The sequence below is a fragment of the Bos indicus x Bos taurus genome, chromosome 28 (assembly GCF_003369695.1).
Source record: "Bos indicus x Bos taurus breed Angus x Brahman F1 hybrid chromosome 28, Bos_hybrid_MaternalHap_v2.0, whole genome shotgun sequence".
In the NCBI taxonomy this organism is placed as follows: Eukaryota; Metazoa; Chordata; class Mammalia; order Artiodactyla; family Bovidae; genus Bos; species Bos indicus x Bos taurus.
The window spans coordinates 12,264,116-12,289,593 of record NC_040103.1 but is presented as its reverse complement, the minus strand read 5'-3'; the positions used below and the strand labels follow the sequence as shown (position 1 = coordinate 12,289,593).

General features: G+C 40.1%; 1 protein-coding gene and 1 non-coding gene across 5 annotated transcripts in view; both read right to left on the bottom strand.

The window, feature by feature from the left end:
* Positions 1-25,478, bottom strand: part of CHRM3 (cholinergic receptor muscarinic 3) — a 566,459-nt gene that overhangs the window by 459,799 nt on the left and 81,182 nt on the right. The gene's annotated exons all lie outside the window — the stretch shown is intronic.
* Positions 19-89, bottom strand: TRNAR-ACG. Its single transcript has one exon. It is a non-coding gene; the product is annotated as a tRNA-Arg (tRNA).

Below are 25,478 nucleotides of genomic sequence, written 5' to 3'. Positions count from 1 at the left end.
TTCCTTCTCCAGGGGATCTTCCCCACCCAGGTTCGAACCGGGGTCTCCTGCATCGTAGGCAGACGCTTTACCAACTGAGCCACCAGGGAAGTCATGTGTTTGGAAGTCTATTCAAATAATTTTTAGTTATTTTTTTTAAACAAAGTTTTCAAGAAACTTCAATTGTAAGTAAATTTCCAGCTTATAAATATGTGGTAAGAGCAGCTCCCACAGAGATTAATTAAGCTGACATTTTTTCAGTACAGGATGGATAGGATATTTTTCTAAGATTCATCTAATAATTGGGTTTTAATTCAATGTGACAACCTGGCAAGTAAAGCCTGACCTACTGTATCTAGTTTAGCAACAAAAACTCATAGTAACTGGGGATCTTCTCCACATAGTAACTGGGGATCTTCCAGGTGGATCCAGAGGTCTTACTGAGAAACTGTATGGGTCATCTTGCATGAATCTCCATAAAAACAACACTCCATCAGCAATGCATAGCCCCATCAGATGTAGATTTCTAATATTTGATTACATGAAGCAATTCCTAAGAGTCTTTTGTTTTAAATATTAGTGGTTCCCTGCAAAATCTTTTAATTACTAGACAAGGACCAAATCTGTGTTCCAGTTTTCAGTTTAGCTACTATCTCAACTGGAACTAGTTTTCTCAATTTTTGGAACCTCAGTTTCTTCACCTACACCCTGGGAGGCTTGCAATGATGAGTTTTGGGGACTATTACATTTCCTGAATAGTGTAATACTGGCGTTTTGAGGCAACTCGATAAATACTATCTGTCTTTTCAGATGAGTTTTGGACAAATGAACAGTAAGATCAGAGTCAGAATGTGGATGCTTTCATCCCCCTGAATGATAAAATTTGACCTGGAGAAGGGGCTAATTGAGGTTGACTTCACACACCTTGTTGCTGGCAGCCCTGGACCAGGCAGACTCCCTCTGCAAGGCAGGGGCTTTATCTCCCAGTTCACAGCTTGGCCCAGAGCAGCAACCACCCAGAAGGTTATTCTGCCCACATTTCTGCTAACTCACTTTCCCATGGATGGGTAGAGGAAAGTGTGAGAGACTATACTGAGGCCAAGTGTGTTTGGGCAAAAATGCCTTCCAAGGAATCAGGAGGAGAGAAGAAACAAATGTTAACACATCCAACTATGATTTTCCTATATCCAGCTATGAGACAGGAAGTCCTGAAAATACATTGAGGTTTAGATTACATTTATCACAGTGATGTAAGTGATACCCAGTATGAGAAGCTGGGATATTACTAACCTAAGGCATTTTTTCATACTCAAAAATTGTATCCTGCCTTTCTCTAGTACAAAGTATCTAGGCAAAGCTTGATGATCTTTATTTGCAACAAGATTATTGTTACAAAAATAGAATAGGACTAAAGTGAAAATAAACACATCAATTTTAATATATCTCATACCAATTCTCATACCATCTCCTAACCTGCTATAGACTCTATGCTATAGACACTAATTTCTTACCAAATCTGAATTTTTTATGTCAAATGCAAAACAACTTATAAAGAAGAAATTGTAACATGTATAGAATAATCTACATCTTGCTTTCTTCCCTCTATAATTTGAAGACTGTCCTATATCAACATCTACAAAACTATTTAATTCTTAAGAACTACTTAGTCCAAAATATTGATTTACCATAATTCAATGTCTCTCCCATTAATGAACATCTAGGTGTAACGACTTTAATTTCAATACTACCTTTCAAAACTACACAAGTAGGAAATCTTCCTAAGGAATTTGACTGGAAAAGAGTTGAAGGAGATGTGCATTTCACATTTTGACAGTTAGCCAAGTTGCCTATCAATAGATCTATTAACAATTAACACTCTCAATCAAGAGGCCATGAAGAGTGACCACTTATCAATTCCCTTATTATATTGAGACTTAACAAATATTTCAATCTTTGTCAATCTGGTTGTTTTAAAAGTACCTTATTTTAATGTGCATTTCTTAGTAATGAGGCTGAGCTTTCTTTCCCATATGGTTACTATCTACTTATTCATGTTTTTTTAATTGTGAGTTACTGTGAGCTGCCCTATACTTAATTTTCTATTGCAAGGTTTGTATTTCTTTGTATTTCAAGGATATTTCTCTTTTGTCTACTTGTTATTTTTTTTTTTTTTTGCAACTATTACATGGACATGTTTGTAATTTGACTTTGGATATATAGTAGTAAAGATTTTATTGAAAAGAATAATATTTCTCTTTTCTAGATTAAGAGCTAGAAATTTGATGTGGCTGATAAATTTGATGTTATCTTAGGTTCATTTTTCTAGTGTCTTTGTAAGCTTTCCTAAAATATTAATAGTAATTTGTTTTTTTGATTGGGGATTCAACGTAGTTATAGATAATTAATGAAGACTCGGTATTTTCACAATACCAAATCTTCCCATCTAAAAGCATGTTACACGTTTCCACGCATTCAGTCATTGCTTTATGCCAATAGTAGAGGTTTAAAGTTTTTCATGTTGTTCTTATACACTTAGACTGAATTTCTCCCCAGATGTTATCCTTTTTATTGACATTATACACAAGGGCTCTTCTTTCAAAATCAAAGTATTTATGTGTTGTGTGTATGAAAAAAATGTATTCTCTACAATGATTTTTAAAATCAGACCCTTTACTAAGTTGTCTTTTTTAAGAAATTTATTTTCACTGAGTTTTTCAGACTTATCATAGATATATTATCCGAAACTACTGATGATATTATAGACTATTTGAAAGGCTAATGAGATTTTTTTAAGTTTATATTCATTTGTTTATGGCTGTGCTGGGCCTTCCTTGCTTTTTCTAGCTGTGATGTGTGGGGGCTACCTCTGTTGCACTGTGCAGGCTTCTCACTGTGGTGGTTTCTCTTGTGGAGTACAAGCTCTAGAGTGCGCATGCTGAGTAAGTTGCAGCATAGAGCTTAGCTGCCCGGTGGCATGTGGAATCCTCCTGGACCAAGGACTGAACCCATGTTCCCTCCATTGGCAGGTGGATGTTTAACCACTGGAGCAGCAGGGAAGTCCGTGAGATTTTAACTGGGACTGGATGTTCATCTTAACTATCATGCAGAAAAATCATAGAAAATAGCTTTGTCTTTCTATCATACTTTACTGTTTTAAATTATGGCCTTTTTCTTACACTTAATTGGAATTTATTGATGCTACAAAATTAAAAATATGCATGGTTTCAATTTTTCTTATTGGCTTTCAAATTTGAAAGGACGAAAGAGTAGTGTATCAATAACAAGAATTTGGTCTTCCTTGCCTTGGTTCATACTGTTTTATCCAGTAAGTTTTGTCTAGACATCTGGAATTATGATACATGTCAAAATCCACAAATTTCAGTGAAAAAGAGCAAATGCTTCTTATTTAAAAAATTTTAGACCTATTTTTTGAGGTAATGCTTATCTATTTTATAATTTTCATGTCTTCATATTTTCATTCACTAAACATTGAATACTGCTGCTGCTAAGTCACTTCAGTCGTGTCCGACTCTGTGTGACCCCATAGACATCAGCTCACCAGGCTCTCCCGCCCCTGGGATTCTCCAGGCAAGAACACTGGAGTGGGTTGCCGTTTCCTTCTCCAATGTATGAAAGTGAAAAAGTGAAAGTGAAGTCGCTCAGTCGAGTCCGACTCTTAGCGACTCCATGGACTGCAGCCTACCAGGCTCCTCCATCCATGGGATTTTCTAGGCAAGAGTACTAGAGTGGGGTGCCATTGCCTTCTCCGAATATTGAATACAGGAGATGCAAAGAATGACATTTGAGCCCATTACCCAGGAATTTGCATCTTTCTAAGAAGGTAACCTCTTTGCTACAGTAGATATGGTAGAGGTGAGTGCTAAATCAAACCAAGAATCTTTTCTGGTGGTGATGATGACAAAGAATCAGAGAACAGAAAATTTGGGAACATAGAGGTACAGGGGGACATTCTAAGTCAGGAGTCAGTAAACTACATACAGCCTGCCAGCCATCTGTTTTATAAATAAAGTTTTACTGGAATACTATTTTCCTTTTACATATTATACAACTGGTTCTAGGCTACAACTGCAGAGGTAAGTGGTTTCAATAGAAACCATGTGGCCTGTAAAGCCCTAAATATTTACTCACTGTTCCTTTACAGAAAAAGTTTGCCAACTCTTGTTTTAAAACATGTCATGAACAAGTTCCCATAGATAGAAAAAAAACTAGGTATTTTCCACTGTTTGTGGGGGACAGTTGGAGGGTAAGAGGGATGGAGAGCAGATGGGGTTTGTGGAGAAGCAAGTCAGGAGCTAAGTTACAAGAGTGTCATGGCCCCAGAAAGCACTGTGATAAATGAAGCCTGTAGTGCTGGGCAGATCACAGCAAGATGGAGAAAAGCCTTGAATCCTAGGCAATTCAGAACCCATTTGCTAGCAGAAGGGATTTACAGACATTCAGCTTTGTGTCTCAAGCACATCACACAACGTCCAACACCCACAGACTCAACTGAATTTCTCTCCTTGAATGAGGAAAAATAGCGAAGTTATTTCATTAGTTCAGGAGTAAGTTAATGACAATAACCCTAGTACCTGCTTAATGGAAGTGAAAGGGAAAGATAATTTTGAGAGGATTATGAAGAAAAAAATATAGACTTTATCTAACAGTATTGAGGAACTTGAAAATAACATTATAAGGAGTATTGGGGTAGGGATGGTCATTAACCAAAATAAAATATTAGGTGGAGGAGAAAAGTTTCTAGTTTATAGGAAATCATCAACTTCGTGTTAGTGAAATCAACCTCGAGGTGAGCAGAGAGTGCTCAGTGAAAATGTCCATTACATAGCGGCAAATGCAAGGCTAGAGTTTGTGGTCAAGGATCTAAATAAACTATATAAGGAAGACACATGTTTTTGGGAGCAATCTTTTATAATCAGGAGTTTTTTAAATGAAAATCTAATATCTGCTTTCCCTTGATATAATTGGGAAATTGGTTTACACTATGCCCTGTTCAGGGCTTCCCTGGTGGCTCAGTGGTAAAGAAACTGACTGCAGTGCAGGAGAGGAGATGCAGGTTCGATCCCTGGGTTGGAAAGATCCCCTAGGGAAGGAAATGGCAATCCAATTCAGTATTCTTGACTGGAAAATCCCATGGACATAGGAGCCCGGTAGGCTACAGTCCATGGGTCGCAAAAGAGTTGGACAGGACTCAGTGACTTCACTTTCACTTTTCACTTTCATGCATTGGAGAAGGAAATGGCACCCCACTCCAGTGTTCTTGCCTGGAGAATCCCAGGGACAGGGGAGCCTGGTGATTGCTGTCTATGGGGTCACACAGAGTCAGACACGACTGAAGTGACTTAGCAGCAGCAGCAGTGACTAAACAACAAATGCCCTGCTCAAGCATGGCAGTGACAAGTACTGGTTAAAGGGTGGTGGGGGCCTTGATCAGAATGGGATGGGTCCCCAGGGGGTCAGAGCTCCATAATCTCCAATGCTTCCCAACACTGAAGCCAAGTTTCATTTGGAATTTATCATTAAGCTGGGATTTAATTCTTTCCCTAGTGGAGGTGTATTTTTCTGTTCCCATGTCTCTTATCAAAGGAGAGAAGGAAAAGGCAGACCAAGATGGGTGCATGTTTCAGAAAAGAAACGGGAGGCAACATTTTGTCTGAGAATGAAAAGACTAGTCTTGCCTATTTAATAGCAAACTCTTGGCCCACTTTGTGACTCCTGTGGACAGGTAAGCTCTGTACCCTGTGCTACGCTGTGCATGCATGCTCAGTCTTGTCCAACGCTTTGTGATCCCCCGTCCTGCCAGGCTCCTCCATCCATGGAATTTCCCAGGCAAGAATACTGGAGTGGGTTGCCATTTCCTACTCCAGGGGATCTTCCTGACCCAGGGATAGAACCCATGTCTCTTTCGTCTCCTGCATTGACAGGCAGATTCTTTACTCACTGGGCCACCAGGGAAGCCTAAGCTTTGCATTCTAATCCTATAAATTTGAAACACAGCAAAGAAACAGGTGACACTGGGTTCCCAGGCATCCTAAGATAATGAAATCTGTCCTTTATGGATGTTTTCATAGCCAGATAAAGTGGATAAATGCAATAGGTTAAAAATGAATAATGCTGTATTTTAGAATATTAAGAAAATACAAAGGGTCTGCTGATGAGCCTTAATTGAACAGGGAAATGTTTATCAAAAATCAACTTTATTTCAAGATGGCCATGATGGCGGCATGCATCCTAGCACATTTGGATAGGTGAACATAAAGGTCTATGAAAATTCACACGCTGGAGTTATTATTTTCTTTTATATGTGATTCTATTTTACAGAAGTTTTTGTCATAAGATTTCTTTTAGCTCTTTGCTTTCTCAGAACATAGCAAACTGAGGATTTAAGCTTCTCACTGAGAGTTTCAGACCATGTCACTCCCTTGGTCAAGGCAGGATATCCACTCCCTATACCACATCCACTCCTGTCCTCTATCCCCATATTTCACTTTCTTCCATTCTTATAACTGTGTTGTACATGCTGCAATCAGATCCTAGAAACATTTTAAACAATAAAATCTTTTGGAGCTCTCGAAAGGAATTTTTAAAGCCAAAGAGACTACACATTTTGTTAAAAACATGTGATTCAACATCTAACACAACAGAATTATTGCTTTCCTTCCTGTATAAAATAAGCATCCAAGAGGAAGGTCACTAAATTAATAGCTGTGTTAGAAGTAGACAATATCCTAGTCTTATAAAATCCATGTATGCTGTGATACCAAATTATCTTTTTTGCCAGTGTGAGGGTAGACACAAAGTAAGGGCAGTTGTTGACCCACAACTTAGGTAAAAGAGCCTAGTTAAAGAGCCAAGCAAGGGCCACGATGGGCCTTCAAACCACCTTCAGTTTATGTCGATTCTGTCTCTGAGGTGCTCAAATAATTTTTCAGACAGTATCCAATTAATCTCTAGCTACATAGGTGTCAGCATTTCAGATTAAATTATCTTCCATTCACCCCTTCATAAAAAAAAAAAAAAAAAAAAAAATGTCCAGCATGTGACAAAGCATCTTGTCAAAAACGATTTCTTAGTTAAAGAAGCTTTGCAAAACGAGAGCAAACCACTCCCATTTACTCCTGCAAATCCAAGTTCGTGCCTCTCCTGACCACCTTTGTAGAGTGACCCTGTTCAACTAGTTGGGCTCAATCCTACTGGGGAGACCAACAGTGAGTGGTTTCTTTTACGGTGGTGTGCAGGAAATGGAGAACCACAATTGGGAACCCAAGCAGGGTATGATTAGTTAATTTCACAGTTGTACAGAAGAGCACATTAGAATTAAAATGAAAGCTTATGACAATGAGAGTTTCTTAATAGCTTCTAGAAGGGAGCATTTTTCTACTGGGGCAATATTCTTAAGTCTCATCTTAGTCAGTAAATTCTTAATACCTTCCTGTATAATAAAGGTTAGAATAATTAGAGTGTAAAAAGTGTAGAACAGACATGTAATAGCTGGAAGACCTGTAATACTGACTTACTGTGAGGTAGTCTTTTCAAACACTTTAACAAGTCTGTTAACTGTTTTTATGTTCACATGAGTATCCTTAAAATATTCTCCTTACCCCTCTCAAATTCTAAAGAGAGTTTAGAATTTGAAGAGTTCTAAAGAGTTCATTTGACTCAAATAATGCCTTTTACAACCATGATTATGAAATCACAACACATATATAACATAATGTCTTCTGAGGGGGAAGAAAGGCAATGCTTTGTAATCACAAAAAAATGCTTGACAAGAAAAAATTGTGAGAAATTGAGTTTCATGAAAACCATAAGGAAATACCTGTTTATATTTTTATATCATGTTATTCATTCTTTCCTGTAACATTTGCTGAGAATCTACTAAATTTCAACAACTAGGCTAAGATCTGGTCATAAAAGATGAATATGACAGATTTGTTACAAAAAGATGAATATTACAGATTTGTTAAAAAACTGAATGAAATTTACAGCTCAGCAGAGAATATAGAAAAATGAACAACTGCACCTCAGTGTAATAACAGAAGTGTACAGTTCATGGTTATATAGATGTAACCTGGGTGTGAGATGTCAGGGAAGCCTCCCTGGAAGAAGTGAATCCAATGTGAGAGGTGAAGGATGAGTAGAGATTAGCCAGGTGAAATGAGGGTAGGGAGAAAAGTGGGGATGAGAAAGGTATTCTAGGCAAAAAGTTTATCTTGAGCCTTCCCTGGTGGTCCAGTGGCTAAGACTCCATGCTCCCAGTGCCGGAGACTTGGGTTCAATCCCTGGTCAGGGCACTAGATCCTGCATGCCACAATGAAAATCAAAGATCCCAAGTGCCACAACTAAGACCTGGCACAACAAATAAAGAAATAAAAGTAAATTAAAAAAAAAAGTTGTCTTATTCTTGCAGGTAAAAGAAACTGTAGTCCTGTAGGGTATGTGCTACTTCAAGCTTCAACGTGTTACTTTGTGGAGCAGAAATATGAAAAATTGCTTTTTTGGCTTTAAGTCTTGTGGGAGTACTTAACCCTGAAAGATTCACAGTGTTTCCCATCACAGTTGCATGTCCATGTGGACAGAGGTTAAAAAACAAGACATGCAGGGACTTTCCTGCTGATACAATGGATTACTTGCCAGTGCAGGGGACATGGATTCAATCTCTGGTCTGGGAAGATTCCACATGCCTTGAAGCAACTAAGCCCACGCATCACAACTACTGAGCCAGTGCTCTAGAGCCTGGGAGCCGCAACTGCTGAAGCCTACATGCTCTAGGGCCCACAAGTCACAACTATTGAAGCCAGTGTCCCTGGGAGCCAGCAAGCTGCTACGACTGCGCCTGCAAGCTGCCAACTACTGAATCTCACACACCTAGAGCCTGCGCTCTGCAACAAGAGAAGCCACCACAGTGAGAACTCCGTGCACTGCAACAAGAGAGCAGCCCTCACTCTCTGGAACTAGAGGAAGTCTTTGTGCAGCAACAAAAACCCAGCACAACCCAAAATAAATAAATAAATAATTTTTTAAAAAGACATGCAGAAAAGAGAACTGATGTATTCAACAGAGGTGTGAAAGAATACTTATTCTATGAGTAAGAAGAGCAGCTCAGAAAAACAGGAGGGTGTCTGTGGGCTGTTACTGTCATGCCCAAGTAGGGACAAAAGTGTTAGAACAAGAGAACAGAGGAAAGGGAAGTAGAGCCAAAACATGGGAGGGCTGGCTGGAAAAGTAAGAAAGGAGAAAATTAACAGAGTCCCTGTAAAGGCTAAGAGGACTGACTTTTGCTTCAAAGAAAGAACTCCTTGGCAATTAATCTTCCTAAAACACTCAAATCTGATGTATATCCTGTTCAAAACCCATTGATGGAACCCCCTTCACTCTTTAACTGGGCACCAACCTACCTTCCTCAGCTCATCACTTTTCAAAAAAAACAAAAAAAAAACAACTCGATTTCAGCAACACATATCTACACCTTTCTTCTTCCCCTCTTTTTGTGTATCATTCTTGCCCAAAGTGATATGTTTCATAGATCAGCCAAAAAAAACATTCAGTATCTGTTCAAATGTTACCTCTTGTATCATGTATTATTCTAAGCAGTCCTATTCATTTCTGTGTTCCTCCCTTATACCAGTATTTAAATGAAATTTTACCCTTTACCATTACCAACATCCTTCTAATTGAAAAGTCAGTGAATATTAATGCCTATATGCCAGTGCATTAAGCTGAGTAAAAAGCAAAGAAAGAATTAATGGCCTTTACCCCTAATAAACTTATGTGTGAGTCCTCCATTAAATCAGTGTAGTGAAATGAGCAAAACATTTATTTAAAAACTAGGCTTTTAAAAATTGAGGGAATAATCTTAGTATGCAGTAAAATTTTATAAACATCAAAAGTTACTGCTGTTAAAAAAAAAGCTCTCTCTTTCAATCCTGACCCTCAAGTTCTAAAGGACTTTTTTTTAAGATTCAAAATCCCTTAGCAATTTTTATATATTATTAAGAGCTAGTACAGGGATCAAGATCATCTCCATGGAAAAAAAATGCAAAAAAGCAAAATGGCTGTCTGGGAGGCCTAACAAATAGCTGGGAAAAGAAGAGAAGTGAAAAGCAAAGGAAAGATATAAGCATCTGAATGCAGAGTTCCAAAGAATAGCAAGGAGAGATAAGAAAGCCTTCCTGAGTGATCAAAGCAAAGAAATAGATGAAAACAACAGAATGGGAAAGACTAGAGATCTCTTCAAGAATATTAGAGATACCAAGGGAACACTTCATGCAAAGAGAGGCTCGATAAAGGACAGAAATGGTATGGACCCTACAGAAGCAGAAGATGTTAAGAAGAGGTGGCAAGAATACACAGGAGAAATGTACAAAAAAGATCTTCACGACCAAGATAATCATGATGGTGTCATCACTCAACTAGAGCCAGACATCCTGGAATGTGAAGTCAAGTGGGCCTTAGGAAGCATCATTACAAACAAAGCTAGTGGAGGTGACGGAATTCCAGTTGAGCTATTTCAAATCCTGAAAGATGATGCTATGAAAGTGCTGCACTCAATATGCCAGCAAATTTGGAAAACTCAGCAGTGGCCACAGGACTGGAAAAGGTCAGTTTTCATTCCAATCCCAAAGAAAGGCAATGCCAAAGAATGCTCAAACTACCACACAATTGCACTCATCTCACACGCTAGTAAAGTAATGCTCAAAAATTCTTCAAGCCAGGCTTCAGCAATACATGAACCATGAACTTCCAGATGTTCAAGCTGGTTTTAGAAAAGTCAGAGGAACCAGAGATCAAATTGCCAACATCTGCTGGATCATCAAAAAAACAAAGGAGTTCCAAAAAAACATCTATTTCTGCTTTATTGACTATGCCAAAGCCTTTGACTGTGGGCATCACAATAAACTGTGGAAAATTCTGAAAGAGATGAGAATACCAGACCACCTGACCTGCCTCTTGAGAAACCTATATGCAGGTCAGGAAGCAACAGTTAGAACTGGACATGGAACAACAGACTGGTTCCAAATAGGAGAAGGAGTATGTCAAGGCTGTACATTGTCACCCTGCTTATTTAACTTATATGCAGAGTACATCATGAGAAACACTGGGCTGGAAGAAGCACAAGCTGGAATCAAGATTTCCGGAAGAAGTATCAATAACCTCAGATATGCCGATGACACCACCCTAATGGCAGAAAGTGAAGAAGAACTACAGTCTCTTGATGAAAGTGAAAGAGGAGAGTCAAAATGTTGGCTTAAAGCTTAACATTCAGAAAACGAAGATCATGGCATCTGGTCCCATCACTTCATGGCTAATAGATGGAGAAACAGTGGAAACAGTGGCTGATTTTATTTTTTGGGGCTCCGAGATCACTGCGGATGGTGATTGCAGCCATGAAATTAAAAGACACTCCTTAAAAGGAACGTTATGACCAACCTAGAGAGCATATTAAAAAGCAGAGACATACTTTGTCAACAAAGGTCTATCTAGTCAAGGCTATGGTTTTTCCAGTAGTGATGTATGGATGTGAGAGTTGGACCATAAAGAAAGTTGAGTGCCAAAGAATTGGTGTTGGAGAAGACTCTTGAGAGTCCCTTGGACTGCAAGGAGATCCAACCAGTCCATCCTAAAGGAGATCAGTCCTGGGTCTTCATTGGAAGGACTGATGTTGAAGCTGAAACTCCAATACTTTGGCCACCTGATGCAAAGAGCTGACTCATTGGAAAAGACCCTGATGCTGGGAAAGATTGAGAGCAGGAGAAGAAGGGGATAACAGAGGATGAGATGGTTGGATGGCATCACCAACTCAATGGACGTGAGTTTGGGTAAACTCCAGGAGTTGGTGATGGAGAGGGAGGCCTGGCATGCTGCCATTCATTGGGTTGCAAAGAGTCAGACACAACTGAGCAACTGAACTGAAGTGAAGGAGAGACAGACAGACATACACCAAAACCAGCCTTTTGTTCTTTGTTGTGTTCTACAGATCTAAGTTTTCATCTGGTATTAATACCTTTCAGCCTAAATACTTTTTCAGTACTTCCTTTAGTGCAAGTCAACAAAATGTCTCAGCTTTTGTCGGCCTGCAGTGTTTTACTGAGTCCTCATGTTTGAACAATACTGTTTTCCAGATGTGGAATTCTAAATTTACAGATTCCATCATCTGTTTGGTTTCCACTGTGTCTGACAAGAAGTTAGCTGTTCTTATCTTTGTTCTCTTTTAAGCCATATGTCTTCTATACTGGCTGATTTTAAGATTTCTCTCCTATCTTTGGTTCCAGCAGTGACATTATATTGCACATCAGTAATGGTTTTCTTTGTATTCAACGTTTGCCTATGATTACTGAACTTACTGGGTTTGTAGATTGCTCTTTGTTCAATTTTGCATAAAAAGATATTATTTATTCAAATATTGGGTCTCCCTGGTGGCTCAGATGATAAAGCATCTGTGTGCAATGCGGAAGACCCAGGTTTGATCCCTGGGTTGAGAAGATCCTCTAGAGAAGGAAATGGCACCCCACTCTAGTACTCTAGCCTGAAAAATCCCATATATGGAGGAGCCTGGTAGGCTACAGTCCATGGGGTCGCAAAGAGTCAGACATAACTGAGCGACTTCACTTTCTTTTCACTTTCATTCAAATATTTCTTCAGCCTCACTGTGTTCCCCTCTCCTAAAGGGACAGCAATTATATTAATAGGTTGTTTGATATTGTCTCACAGTTCTCAGGTAATCTTATTTTTTTCACTCTTTATCTCCTCTTTATATTTTGGTTTAGATAATCTCTATCTTAAAATGGACTGATTTCATCTTATGCTGTATCCATTCTGCTATTACATCCATGGAATGCATTCTTTATATCTTATAGTTTTCAAGTTGAGCATTTTCACTGTTTTTAAATAGTCTTTTTTTTATAGTCTGAATTTTCATGTGTTGATTCACACTGTCTACCTTTTCTACTAGATGTTTGGGGTTATTTATAACAGGTAATTTTAAAATAATACTAACATCTGTACCATTTCTAGGTTAATGTCTATTGACTGTTTTTCTTTTGACTGTCAGCCACCTCTTCATGCTTCTTCAACATTTTATTATTTTATGCTAAATATGTGCAAAGAACAATCAAGACTGAAGGGAACAACATATTCTTTCAGAAAAGGCTCAGTCCTTCTTCTGTCATGCTGCCAGTGTGGGAATGGTAGTCTCTGAATTTGAGCTTGGTTTGGGCTTTTGACATCTTTGACTCAGTTAACCACTGAGTAAAGAATCTGGACTTCTCTCTCAGCGGGTCTTGAGAACACCAGCAAGACTCAGGATATTTAATTTTGCTTGTAGATAAGACACCTGGTTTCCATACTGTGGATGATCTTTCTCTGCCTCATTAACCTTCCTGTCAGCAATTCTTCCCGCTGGGAACTCACTTTCTTTCCTGGTCCTTGTTCACTGCTCTCTTTCTGTCCTTCCTTAGCTTCACGCAGCATATGCAGAGCTTGCAATAAAGGCTGCAGAGTCTCAAGGGAAAGGCTCTCAGCATTCCTGCTCCTTTCAAAGTGTTAAGAGGTCACTACTTACACTTTGTAAAGACCAGAGTGCTTCCAAGAGGATTCTCTCAGATTTCCGGCTCCTCCAACTGCTTTGAACTCAGTGAAAATCTCAGACTTTTCATAAGCTTTCCATACATGCCCTCAGCTTTATGCTTACAAGGACACTACAAAATCAGTGAGGGCACATAGGAAAGAGCTGACGCATAGATACAGACCCATCCTGTAGTCACTGTTCCACAGAATTCTAAACCATCATGAGATCACTCATGTGCTTATTAAAAGTTTATTAAAATTTAACTGGTTGCTTCTTACTCACTCAATGGCAGATTCCTCTTTCTCTTAGTACTTCTGTTAGAGCAGCTGGGGTGGTGTCTCTTTTCAGCATTCTGGATTTTCAGTTTGTTTAAGTTTCTTTGCTTTCTTAGGTCTTGAGTAGGTTTAAAAACCATTATTTTGTAAGAAATCTACATTGTTCTCATTGTTAGGGTGGTAACAACAGTTTCTTATGACTTTCTCAATCTTAATCTTAAGTGGCAACTTCCCCAGCACTTATCTAAGTGCTCTCTGTGTATGAACTGTTCTACTTCTAATGACTTTAGGGGATCACTGCTAGCATTGCCTCAGTGTCAGAGTTGGAAACTGAGTCACAGAGAGATGAAATAACTTGCTCAATTGACATAGGCAGTAGGTGGCTGAGGCAGGGTTTTGAGCTAAGGAGCAGTTAGGTTAAATTACTGACCTTGCTTTAGTCAGAGCTTAGTCACACAGAATCATGGAGTCAGGCTCCCATGAGTTTGCCGTGGTAATTTCGTTACCCCACACTTTTGCTCATCCTGTTTCCAAAGTTCAGATTGTCGTCCCCTGCAAGGTCTATGGGTCCATTCTTCTTCCAGTACTTAAGTAATTGATCCTGTCCTATGAGCAGTCTTCTATACCCTCCACACCCTTGAAAATTACCCTATTTTTGTTGTGTTTCCAGACTTTGTTTTTGCTTGATAGTGTATTTACTATATTTTTCAGCTTAACAGTGGGAACCTTCAATTTAGAGGTGTGCTTAGTCACCCAGTCATGTCCAACTCTTTGCAACACCATGGACTGTAGCTCACCAGACTCCTCTGTCCTTGAGATTCTTCAGGCAAGAATACTGGAGTGGGTTGCCATGCCCTCCTCCAGGGGATCTTCCCAACCCAGGGATTGAACCCAGGTCTCTCACACTGAAGATGGATTCTTTACCTTCTGAACCAACAGGGAAGCCCAAGAATATTGGAGTGGGTAGCCTATCCCTTCTCCAGGGGAATTTTCCAACCTAGGAATCAAACTGGGGTCTCCTGCATTGTAGGCAGATTCTTTGCCAGCTGAGCTATCAGGGAAGCCAATTTAGAGGTACTTCTCCTGAAAAGAAGCAAAACCTATTGAGCAGAGTAAATATCTGAAGGTGTAACCAACATTTATTTTTTAAAGTAAGTTTATCCTACATGAAGTTAAGTATCTTTTGACTAACAGCTCCCACTTCTCCCTCCCTTTCCCTCAGCCCCTGATGACTACCACTTTCTGCTTCTTCCATGAGTTTGATTATTTACATTCCACATATAAACCTGAAATCTACTAAGACAGTTAAGCACTCTCACCACAAAGGAAGGAAGGAAAGGGCAAGGTGGGAGGGAGGAAAATAAATATGAAGTGATGGATGTGTTTATTAGCTAGACTGTGGTAATCATTTCATAATGCATACATAGTTTATCACTTGATATTTTAAAATATTATTTATTGATTTAGGTTGAAAGGCATGTGAGATCTTAGTTCCCTGACCAGGGACTGAACCCACAACCCCTGCCTTGGAAGCGTGGAATCCTAGCATCTGGACCGCCAGGGAGGTCTATCACTGTTGATAGAACATAACAATGTGTACATTTCTTCTCTTAGAGTGTAGTTTTTATTTTCTTCATGTCACAGTCTCACTAGTATATATTGGTACAGATACAACATGGATGGTCTGCTCTAACTCTTTAACCAGATGACACACAATTCTGTCAACTTAATTTTACTTAGCAAGTAAATCATCCCATGTTCCTTTCTGTCTACAGTTCTTCACAGAACTTCCTCTTAATTGTATGTATCTGTCTGGTTTTGGTTTCCCAAAACATATACAAAAGTAAAAATATAGTTTAACTTTACTCTAGTAAGTAGGCAATATCACTGGCTCTGCTGATAGCCCAAAACAGCACAGTGTAGGTATTACCAACTCATTATTTTTGTTATTTAACTTTAATTTTTTAATGCAAATATGGTCTAAAGTTGTAAAATTTTATCAGTTCACAAGAAAGGAGTTGCAGTCAACACTTACCCCAGTTCAGTTCAGTTCAGTCATTCAATCGTGTCTGACCCTTTGCGACCCCATGGACTGCAGCATGCCGGTCTTCCCTTTCCATCACCAACTCCTGGAGCCTACTCAAACTTACGTCCATTGAGATGGTGATGCCATCCAACCATCTCATCCTCTGTCTCCTCCTACCTTCAATCTTCCCCAGCATCAGGGTCTTTTCCAATGAGTCAGTTCTTCACATCAGGTGGCCAAAGTATTAGAGTTTCTGCTTCAGCATCAATCCTTCCAATGAATATTTGGGACTGATTTCCTTAGGATGGACTGGCTGGATCTCCTTGCAGTCTGAGGGACTCTCAAGAGTCTTCTCCAACATCACGGTTCAAAAGCATCAATTCTTTGGTGCTCAGCTTTCTTGATAGCCCAACTCTCACATCCATACATCACTACTGGAAAAACTATAGCTTTGACTAGAAGGACCTTTGTCAGCAAAGTAATGTCTCTGCTTTTTAATATGCTGTCTAGGTTGGTCATAGCTTTCCTTCCAGTGAGCGTCTTTTAATTTCATGGCTGCAGTCACCATCTGCAGTGATTTCGAAGCCCAAGAAAATAAAGTCTGACACTGTTTCTATTGCTTCCCCATCTATTAGCCATGAAGTGATGGGACCGGATGCCATAATCTTAGTTTTCTGAATGTTGAGTTTTAAGCCAACTTTTTCACTCTCCTCTTTCACTTTCATCAAGAGACTCTTTAGTTCTTCTTCACTACCTTTCTGCCATAAGGGTGGTGTCATCTGCGTATTTGAGGTTATTGATATTTCTCCCGGCAATCTTGATTCCAGCTTGTGCTTCATCCAGCCCTGCATTTCACATGATGTACTCTGCATATAAGTTAATATAAGCAGGGTGACAATATACAGCCTTGACATACTCCTTTCCTGATTTGGAACCAGTCTGTTGTTCCATGTCCAGTTCTAACTGTTGCTCCTTGACCTGCATACAGATTTCTCAGGAGGCAGGTCAGGTAGTCTGATATTCCCATCTCTTGAATACACAAGAATCACAAGGTGGCAAGAATACACAGAAGAACTGTACAAAAGAGATCTTTATGACCCAGATAACCATGATGGTATGATCACTCACTTAGAGCCTGACATCCTGGAATGTGAAGTCAAGTGGGCCTTAGGAAGCATCACTATGAACAAAGCTAGTGGAGGTGATGGAATTCCAGTTGAGCTATTTCAAATACTAAAAGATGATGCTATGAAAGTGCTGCACTCAATATGTCAGCAAATTTGGAAAACTCAGCAGCAGTCACAGGACTGGAAAAGGTCAGTTTTCATTCCAATCCCAAGAAAGGCAATGCCAAAGAATGCTCAAACTACTGCACACTTGCACTCATCTCACATGCTAGCAAAGTAATGCTCAAATTCTCCAAGCCAGGTTTCAACAGGATGAGAACCGTGAATTTCCTGATGTTCAAGCTGGATTTAGAAAAGGCAGAGGAACCAGAGATCAAATTTCCAACATCCGTTGGATCATGGAAAAAGCAAGAGAGTTCCAGAAAAACATCTACTTCTGCTTTATTGACTACGCCAATGCCTCTGGCTGTGTGGATCACAACAAACGGTGGAAAATTCTTCAAGAGACTCACCCCAGACTATGGCTTGCTCTACTCTTACATAGTTTTGCAGAGCTAGCCCTGAGTGCCTTCATCCCTAGGTTTGTTTAATGGAGGATCTGGGCAGCTGTTTTCTTCAAGGGTCTTTGCCATAACCTCATGTGGAGGAGGAGGGGAAAACCTTGAGGACACCTCTTTCAACTCTATCTCAGTAATCAGTACTCTTCCTCCCTTTTACCTGTTTTGCTCCCCCTCCCCCACTCCACGATCCACAAATCTGCCCAAGGCTTTAGGTCAGGCTGCACAGTGAATCATCTGAGGTAACCCAGCTAACCCCCACAAGTTCACCATTCCATGAGAGAAGCAGCACTCTATCCTATTTCACTCCATTGCTTGCATCATCTCACTAAGTGATTAAAGGTTTATTTAACTCCTTCATTTGGGGCTTGGTGCTTTAATCGAGTATTCCGGCAACTGTGACACTTGGCGGCTCAGCTTTCTCCCAGTTCAAACTCACTTCTCTCCCAGTTCGGCTCAGCTCCTGGCACCACTCTTTAATTTAAAAAAATAAAGAGAGTCCAAAAATGATAAAATATCAACGAATCAACTAAAACTTAGTCTCATAAATGCAGAAGTTATTTTAAAATTCTTCAAATTATAATTAATGAGTCACTGAGTTATATAATCCAAGTAATGAATGTATGCCCATTTCTTAGGACTATTTACAAGCTTAGAAAAATTTATAAACTTTATGTCTAACTGTGAAAACATGAGACAACACCACATGGTGTTATTACAGTGCTGGCCTCCACAATGAACCGGGAAGAAACAAAGCACTGAGCTTTGCATGTGTGATGGGTGGTCACTGAGAAGTCCCTGGAAAGAGTGCAAGAAGGCACCACACCGTGGCACAGTCTAAGGAAGGAAGAATAGGGACATCTGGTTGGCTGCTTCAGTTTTCAGTTGGTCAAAACTCGGTAACCAAGGTGCTGACAAGATCTGTTCCCTGGGCAGGCTCTGAGGGCAAATGTGTCCATATCCTCTCCCAGCTTTTGGGGGCTGCTGGCAACTCTTGCCATGTCTCTCCATCCTCTGCCTCCATTTCCCATCACTTCCTCCTCCATGTTTCTTATCTGTGTCTGTGTATCCCAAAACTCCCTCTTCTTTCCTTTATAAGGAGACCAGTTATTGGATTTAGATAGATGATTTTGCCTCAAGACCCATAACTACATCTGAAAAACCCTATTTCCAAATAAGATCACCTTCAGAGACATCAGGGGTGAAGACTAGGCCACACCTTTTTGGGGCCCCCTATTCAATCCACTGCAGGGAGAATGGCACAGAAAGGGTGCAGTGAAATAGGGTGCAAGAGCCACAGAGCCCAGTGGTGTCACTGCAGACTCCAGCCTGTTCAACAAACTTGGCAAAGGCAGGGGAGGACACAGTCCCAGAAAAAAAAGGTGCTTTAAGGAAAGAAGGCCACGGCAGGAACCTGAGAAAGTATTCAAGGTCTGCATCCAGAACAAAATTTATTTATTTATTTAAATTAAGTCTGGGGACTTTGGTCCAGTGGCTAAGACTCGAAATTCCTAATGCAGGGGGTCCAGGTTCCATCCACGGTTAAGGAACTAGATTCCACATGCCCCAATTAAAAAGAAAGACTCTTTTTTTTTTTTTTTTTCTAATTTTATTTTATTTTTAAACTTTACATAATTGTATTAGTTTTGCCAAATATCAAAATGAATCCGCCACAGGTATACGTGTTCCCCATCCCGAACCCTCCTCCCTCCTCCCTCCCCATACCATCCCTCTGGGCCGTCCCAGTGCACCAGCCCCCCCCAAAAAAAAGAAAGACTCTGAATGCACCAACTAAAAGATCCCACATGCTGCAACAAAGATCGAAGATCCAGCATGCTGCATATAAGACCTGGGGCAGCCAAGTAAATAAATGAAACAAAATAAAATAAAATAAAATAAAATAAATAAATATTTAAAAAATAAATATAAAGTTAGCTTGAAGATTTTCACATGACAGTAATGATTATGAAAATAAAGTTTATCATACATATATTAAGAACTTTCAATGTACTAGAGGCTGGAGATACCAAGATGATTCAGAAGCAACCCTAAATGAGCTGACAGTCTAAGAGGTAGAGCTGCTGCTGCTAAGTCGCTTCAGTCGTGTCTGACTCTGTGCGTCCCCATAGATGGCAGCCCATCAGGCTCCCCCATCCCTGGGATTCTCCAGGCAAGAACACTGGAGCAGGTTGCCATTTCCTTCTCCAATGCATGAAATTGAAAAGTGAAAGTGAAGTCGCTTAGTCGTGTCCGACCCTCAGCGACCCCATGGACTGCAGCCTACCAGGCTCCTCCGTCCATGGGATTTTCCAGGCAAGAGTACTGGAGTGGGGTGCCATTGCCTTCTCCAAAGAGGCAGAGAGAGACATACAAAATGAATGGGTAGAATAAACTGCATGGACAAGGTATGGGAGGAAGGGGACAGAGACACCAGTATGATCTATTCTAGATGCAAATAGTCAGGAAAGCACAAAACACTTCAATATACACTGTATCATTTGATTCTCCACAACAATTCTGTGATAAATGCAAGTTTAATGGGAGGAGATCCTGACAGGCTGGATACATTACCCAGATTTCCCTCTGGGATAGATGTCAATTACAGCCTAGATCTAGGGCATCTAACTCCTAGTCAAATTCACATTTCTCTTTATGCTTGCCTTCCATAGGAATTAACCACCTCTGTTCTTCCCATATTAATTCTGGATTTTATTGTTGTTTTTGTTCAGTCACCCAATTGTGTCTGATTCTTGCAACCCATGGACTGCTGCACACCAGGCCTCCCTGTCCCACACCATCTCCCAAAGTTTGCCCAAGTTCACATCCACTGCATTGGTGATGCCATCTAGTCATGTCATCCTCTGATGCCCTCTTCTCCTTCTGCCCTCAATCTTTCCCAGCATCAGGCACTTTTCCAATGAGTCAGCCATTCACATCAGCTGACCAAAATACTGGAGCTTTAGCTTCAGCATCAGTTCTTCCAATGAGTATTAAGGGTTGATTTCCTTTAAAATTGACTGGTTTGATTGTCTTGATATCCACGAGACTCTCAGGAGTCTTCTCCAGCACCACAGTTGAAAGGCATCAATTCTTTGGTGCTCTGCCTTCTTTATGGTCCAGCTTCCACAACTGTACATGACCACTGGGAAGACCATAGCCTTGACTATACAGACTTTTGTCCTCAGAGTAATGTCTTTGCTTTTCAACACAACATCTAGGTTTGTCATACCTTTCCTGCCAAGAAGCAATCATCTGATTTCATGGCTTCAGTCACCATTCACAGTGATTTTAGAGCCTAAGAAGAGGAAATCTGTCACTACTTCCACCTTTTCCCCTTCTATTTGCCATGAAGTAATTGGGCCAGATGCTATGATCTTAGTTTTTTTAATGTTTAGTTTGAAGCTGGTTGTTTCACTTTCCTCCTTCATCCTCATCAAGAGGGTCTTTAGTTCCTCTTTGCTTTCGCCATCAGAGTGGTGTCATTCGCATATCTGAAGTGGTTGATGTTTTTCCTGCCTGTCTTGATTCCAGCTTATAACTCATCCAGCCTGGCATTTCTCATGATGTGCTCAGCGTACAGGTTAAATAAACAGGGTAACAACAGACAGCCTGTTGTATCCTTTCTCAACCCTGAACCAATCAGTTGTTTCATACAGGGTTCTAACTGTTGCTTCTTGACTCACATACAGGTTTCTCAGGAGACAGGTAAGATGGTCTGGTATTCCCATCCCTTTAAGATCTTTCCACAGTTTGTTATGATCCACACAAAGGCTTTAGTGTAGTCAATGAAACAGAGGTAGATGTTTTTCTGGAATTCCCTTGCTTTCTCTATGATCCAGCGAATGTCTGCAATTTGATCTCTGGTTCCTCTGCCTTTTCTAAACCCAGCTTGGACATCTGGAAGTTCCTGGTTCATCTGGAAGTTGAACCAAGTTCATCTGGAAGCTGGACATCTGGAAGTTCTGGAGCCTAGCATGCAAGATCTTAAGCATGACCTTACTAGCATGGGAGATGAGTGCAATTGTCCACTCATTAGTACTATTCTTCTTGGGAACTGAGATAAGGATTGACCTTTTCTAGTCCTGGGGCCACTGCTGGGTCTTCCAGATTTGCTGACACATTGAGTGCAACACTTTGATAACATCATCTTTAAGGGTTTTTGGATAGCTCTACTAGACTCCCATCACATCCACTAGGCAGTCTGCTTCCTAAAGCCCACTTGACTTCACACTCCAGAATGTCTGACTCTGGGTGACTGATTACACCATTGTAGTTATCTGGTTCATTAAGATCTTTTTTGTATAGTCCTTCTGTGTATTCTTTCCATCTCTTGATCTCTTCTGTGTTTACTAAGTCTCTACCATTCCCATCCTTTATTGTGCCCATCTTTGGGAGACATATTCCCTTGATATTTCCAATTTTCCTGATGAGATTTCTAGCCTTTCCCCTTCTGCTGTTTTCCTCTATGTTTATACATTGTTCATTAAAGAAAGCCTTCTTTTCTTTCCTTGCTATTCTTTGGAACTTGGTGCTTTTATAACCCCACTATAATTTTTCCTTTTGTAGGAACATACTAATAAGTTGATATTACTTACTAATAATGGTCTCCTAATGAATGTATTGAACTTGTGACATCTGTTTTCTGCTGTACTTGGGTTTCCTGTCATATCTTTCCTAATTCAGCTAAGACACTGGACCTAAGGATTCACACCGTAGATATCTGAATTTCACAGTTTTCAGTGTGTGCTTGAATTTCCCAGAAATAGAGTTCTCAAAGTAACATGGTCATACTAAATCTTTCCAATGAATTTTTTTACATGAGACTATATAGCTATTAATCTATAAAGAAAGAATATTTTAAAACTAAATCTGAAGATAAAGTAAAAGGAATGATGTTCAATTTCTACTGTCTTTATTTTCAGTATGTCAAAAGCTAAATAGCAAAATGGCATTGTTCCAAATAACTGAGTGTACCATCTAAAGCACAGAGTTTAAAGATTTTACTGCTGCTTCTAGGAGCTAACAAAAATTCCTCCTAAAACAGCAATTTTCATTCACACAGGATTGGCGACTATCACCCTCATTTTGCTAGAAATACAATGCTAGATATTAACTTCAAAAAATTTAAGTTTTATTGAAAAACTATACTTTAACACTACTGAGTCATTATTTGTAGAAAAGTATATTTACCATTTATATAATGGTAGAAATAAACTGAAATGGCAAAGGCAGCTAAGGCATCTGTTTATTTTTCATCAAACAACAGAAGCTTCAGAAAAAACTTAGTAAATACTACTCTCATAACCTGGTATACTTTATATCCCTTCTCAATAAAATTAGGAATCATGGTCTCTTCATAAGCAGTAATGAGAGTCTATTAAATCATCATTTCTTAATGACTGATTGAAAATGGACATGTGCTCTGGGAAAACAGCAGTGAGTCAGAATAGGGAGAAACAGATTTCTTATTGCCTTACACAAGAATAGAAAAGTCTACTCCATTACTAAGCCTAAGTTCTGGAGCTTTTTAAAGAAGAAAATTATAAGGGGCCATGTGCTTTTAGTATAATTCCATCTGTTTTACCACTCAGCGCTCTTTTAACACCCTCAGAGTCTTAGGAGACAAATGATCACATTTTGTCATATTTTCTTCTTGAAATGAAGCTGGGAGGGGGTAGGGAAAATTGATAGAGAAAATGAAGAGTTCTATTTCAAGGATGACACTCAGGGAAATAAAGAAATCAAAAGTGATGCAACCCCTTAAGCAAAAGAAGAGCATGGTATTCATCATAATTCTCTTCAACTCAAGATTCAAACACTCAGCAAAAGTGTTATCTTTTTGAATTTCCCTGGTGGTGCAGTGGATAAGAATCCTCCTGCCAATGCAGGAGACAGGGGTTTGATCCCTGGTCTGGGAAGATCTCACATGCCTCGAAGCAACTAAGCCTGTGCACCACAACTAGAGCCCATGTTCCACAACAAGAGAGGCCATCAAAAGAGAACCGATGCATCGCAACGAAGAGTGGGCCCTGCTCACCGCAATTAGAACGCCTGTGCACAGTAACCAAAACCCCGTGCAACCAAAAATTAAAAAACACATTATTAAAAAAGTGTTATCTTCTAAAATAAAGTCAGTAAGCGAAGTTTATAGAATACATCCAATGTCCCAGCAATGCTGCTGCTGCTGCTGCTAAGGCACTTCAGTCGTGTCCGACTCTGTGCGACCCCATAGATGGCAGCCCACCAGGCTCCCCCATCCCTGGGATTCTCCAGGCAAGAACACTGGAGTGGGTTGCCATTTCCTTCTCCAATGCATGAAAGTGAAAAGTGAAAGTGAAGTCACTCAGTCGTGTCTGACTCTTAGCAACCCCATGGACTGCAGCCTACCAGGCTCCTCCGTCTGAGATTTTCCAGGCAAGAGTACTGGAGTAGGGTGCCATTGCCTTCTCCGGTCACAGGAATAATTTACCCTGAAATGTAATTTTTTCTTTATGTTTTTCTTACTCAAAATCTAAAGGCATTTCACTCAACAGCCCGTACTCATTCACCTATCATTCAAAAAATGAAGATCATGGCATCTGGTCCCATCACTTCTTGGCAAATAGATGGGGAAAAAATGGGAACAGTGACAGACTTTATTTTCTTGTGCTCCAAAATCACTGTGGAAGGTGACTGCAGCCATGAAATTAAAAGACACTTGCTCCTTGGAAGAAAAGGTATGACAAACCTGGACAGCATATTAAAAGGCAGAGACATTACTTTGCCTGTGAAGGTCCGTATAGGCAAAGCTATGGTTTTTCCAGTAGTCATGTATGGATGTGAGAGCTGGACCATAGAGAAGGCTGAGCACCAAAGAACTGATGTTTTCAAACTGTGGTATTGGAGAAGACTCTTGAGAGTCCCTTGGACTGCAAGGAGATCAAACCAGTCAACCTTAAAGGGAAGTGAATGTGAAGTCGCTCAGTTGTGTTGGACTCTTTGCAACCCCATGGACTGTAGCCTACCAGGCTTCTCCATCCATGGGATTCTCCAGGCAAGAGTACTGGAGTGGGTTGCCATTTTCTTCTCCAAGGGATCTTCCCGACCCAGGGATGGGACCCGGGTCTCCCGCATTCCAGGCAGACACTTTAACCTCTGAGTCACCAGGGAAGCTCCTTGAAATAGAACTCTTTCCCTTAAAGGAAAGCAATCCTCAATATTCATTGGTATGACTGACTCTGAAGCTGAAGCTGCAATATTTTGGCCACTTGATGTGAAGAATCTCATTGGAAAAGATCCTGATGCTGGGAAAGACAAAAGGCTGGAGGAGAAGGGATGACAGAGGACGAGATGGTTGGATGGCATCACCAACTCATTAGACATGAGTTTGAGCAAGCTCTGGCAGATAGTGAAGGACAGGGAAGCTTGGAGTGCTGCAGTCCATGGGGTTATAAAGAGTCAGACATGACTGAGTGACTGAACAACTGAACAAGAACACTTAGAGAAGTGTTCTTGAGTAGCTGACTGAGACCTTTGGGATTCAGTTTCTTCATTTGTTACTTACAGATAATATCATTGTCCGGTCCATATTATGGGGTTTTTGTGAACTCTCAAAACTGGAATAGAATTGGAATTTAAAATTTAAAAATGTTACATACTAATGAACTGAAAGTTAAGAATCTTCTCAGAAATACTTTTCACTACTCAAATCTGGAGGTTTGGAATCCTGCAGTCCAACTAAGCATGACCTGTATCTAAGTTACTTGATCCTCAATGTGGCCATGACAATTTGGAAGAGTAAAAACTGACCCTTAACTTTGCATATCTCCTAGATAAGCTGTGGAAGAGAAGCCATGATTGGCAAACAAAGTTTCCATCACCACAGAGGGAAACTGATAAGCAAAGTTTCTTCAATAGCCCATCTGGATCCTGCTCAACCATCTGCCAGGC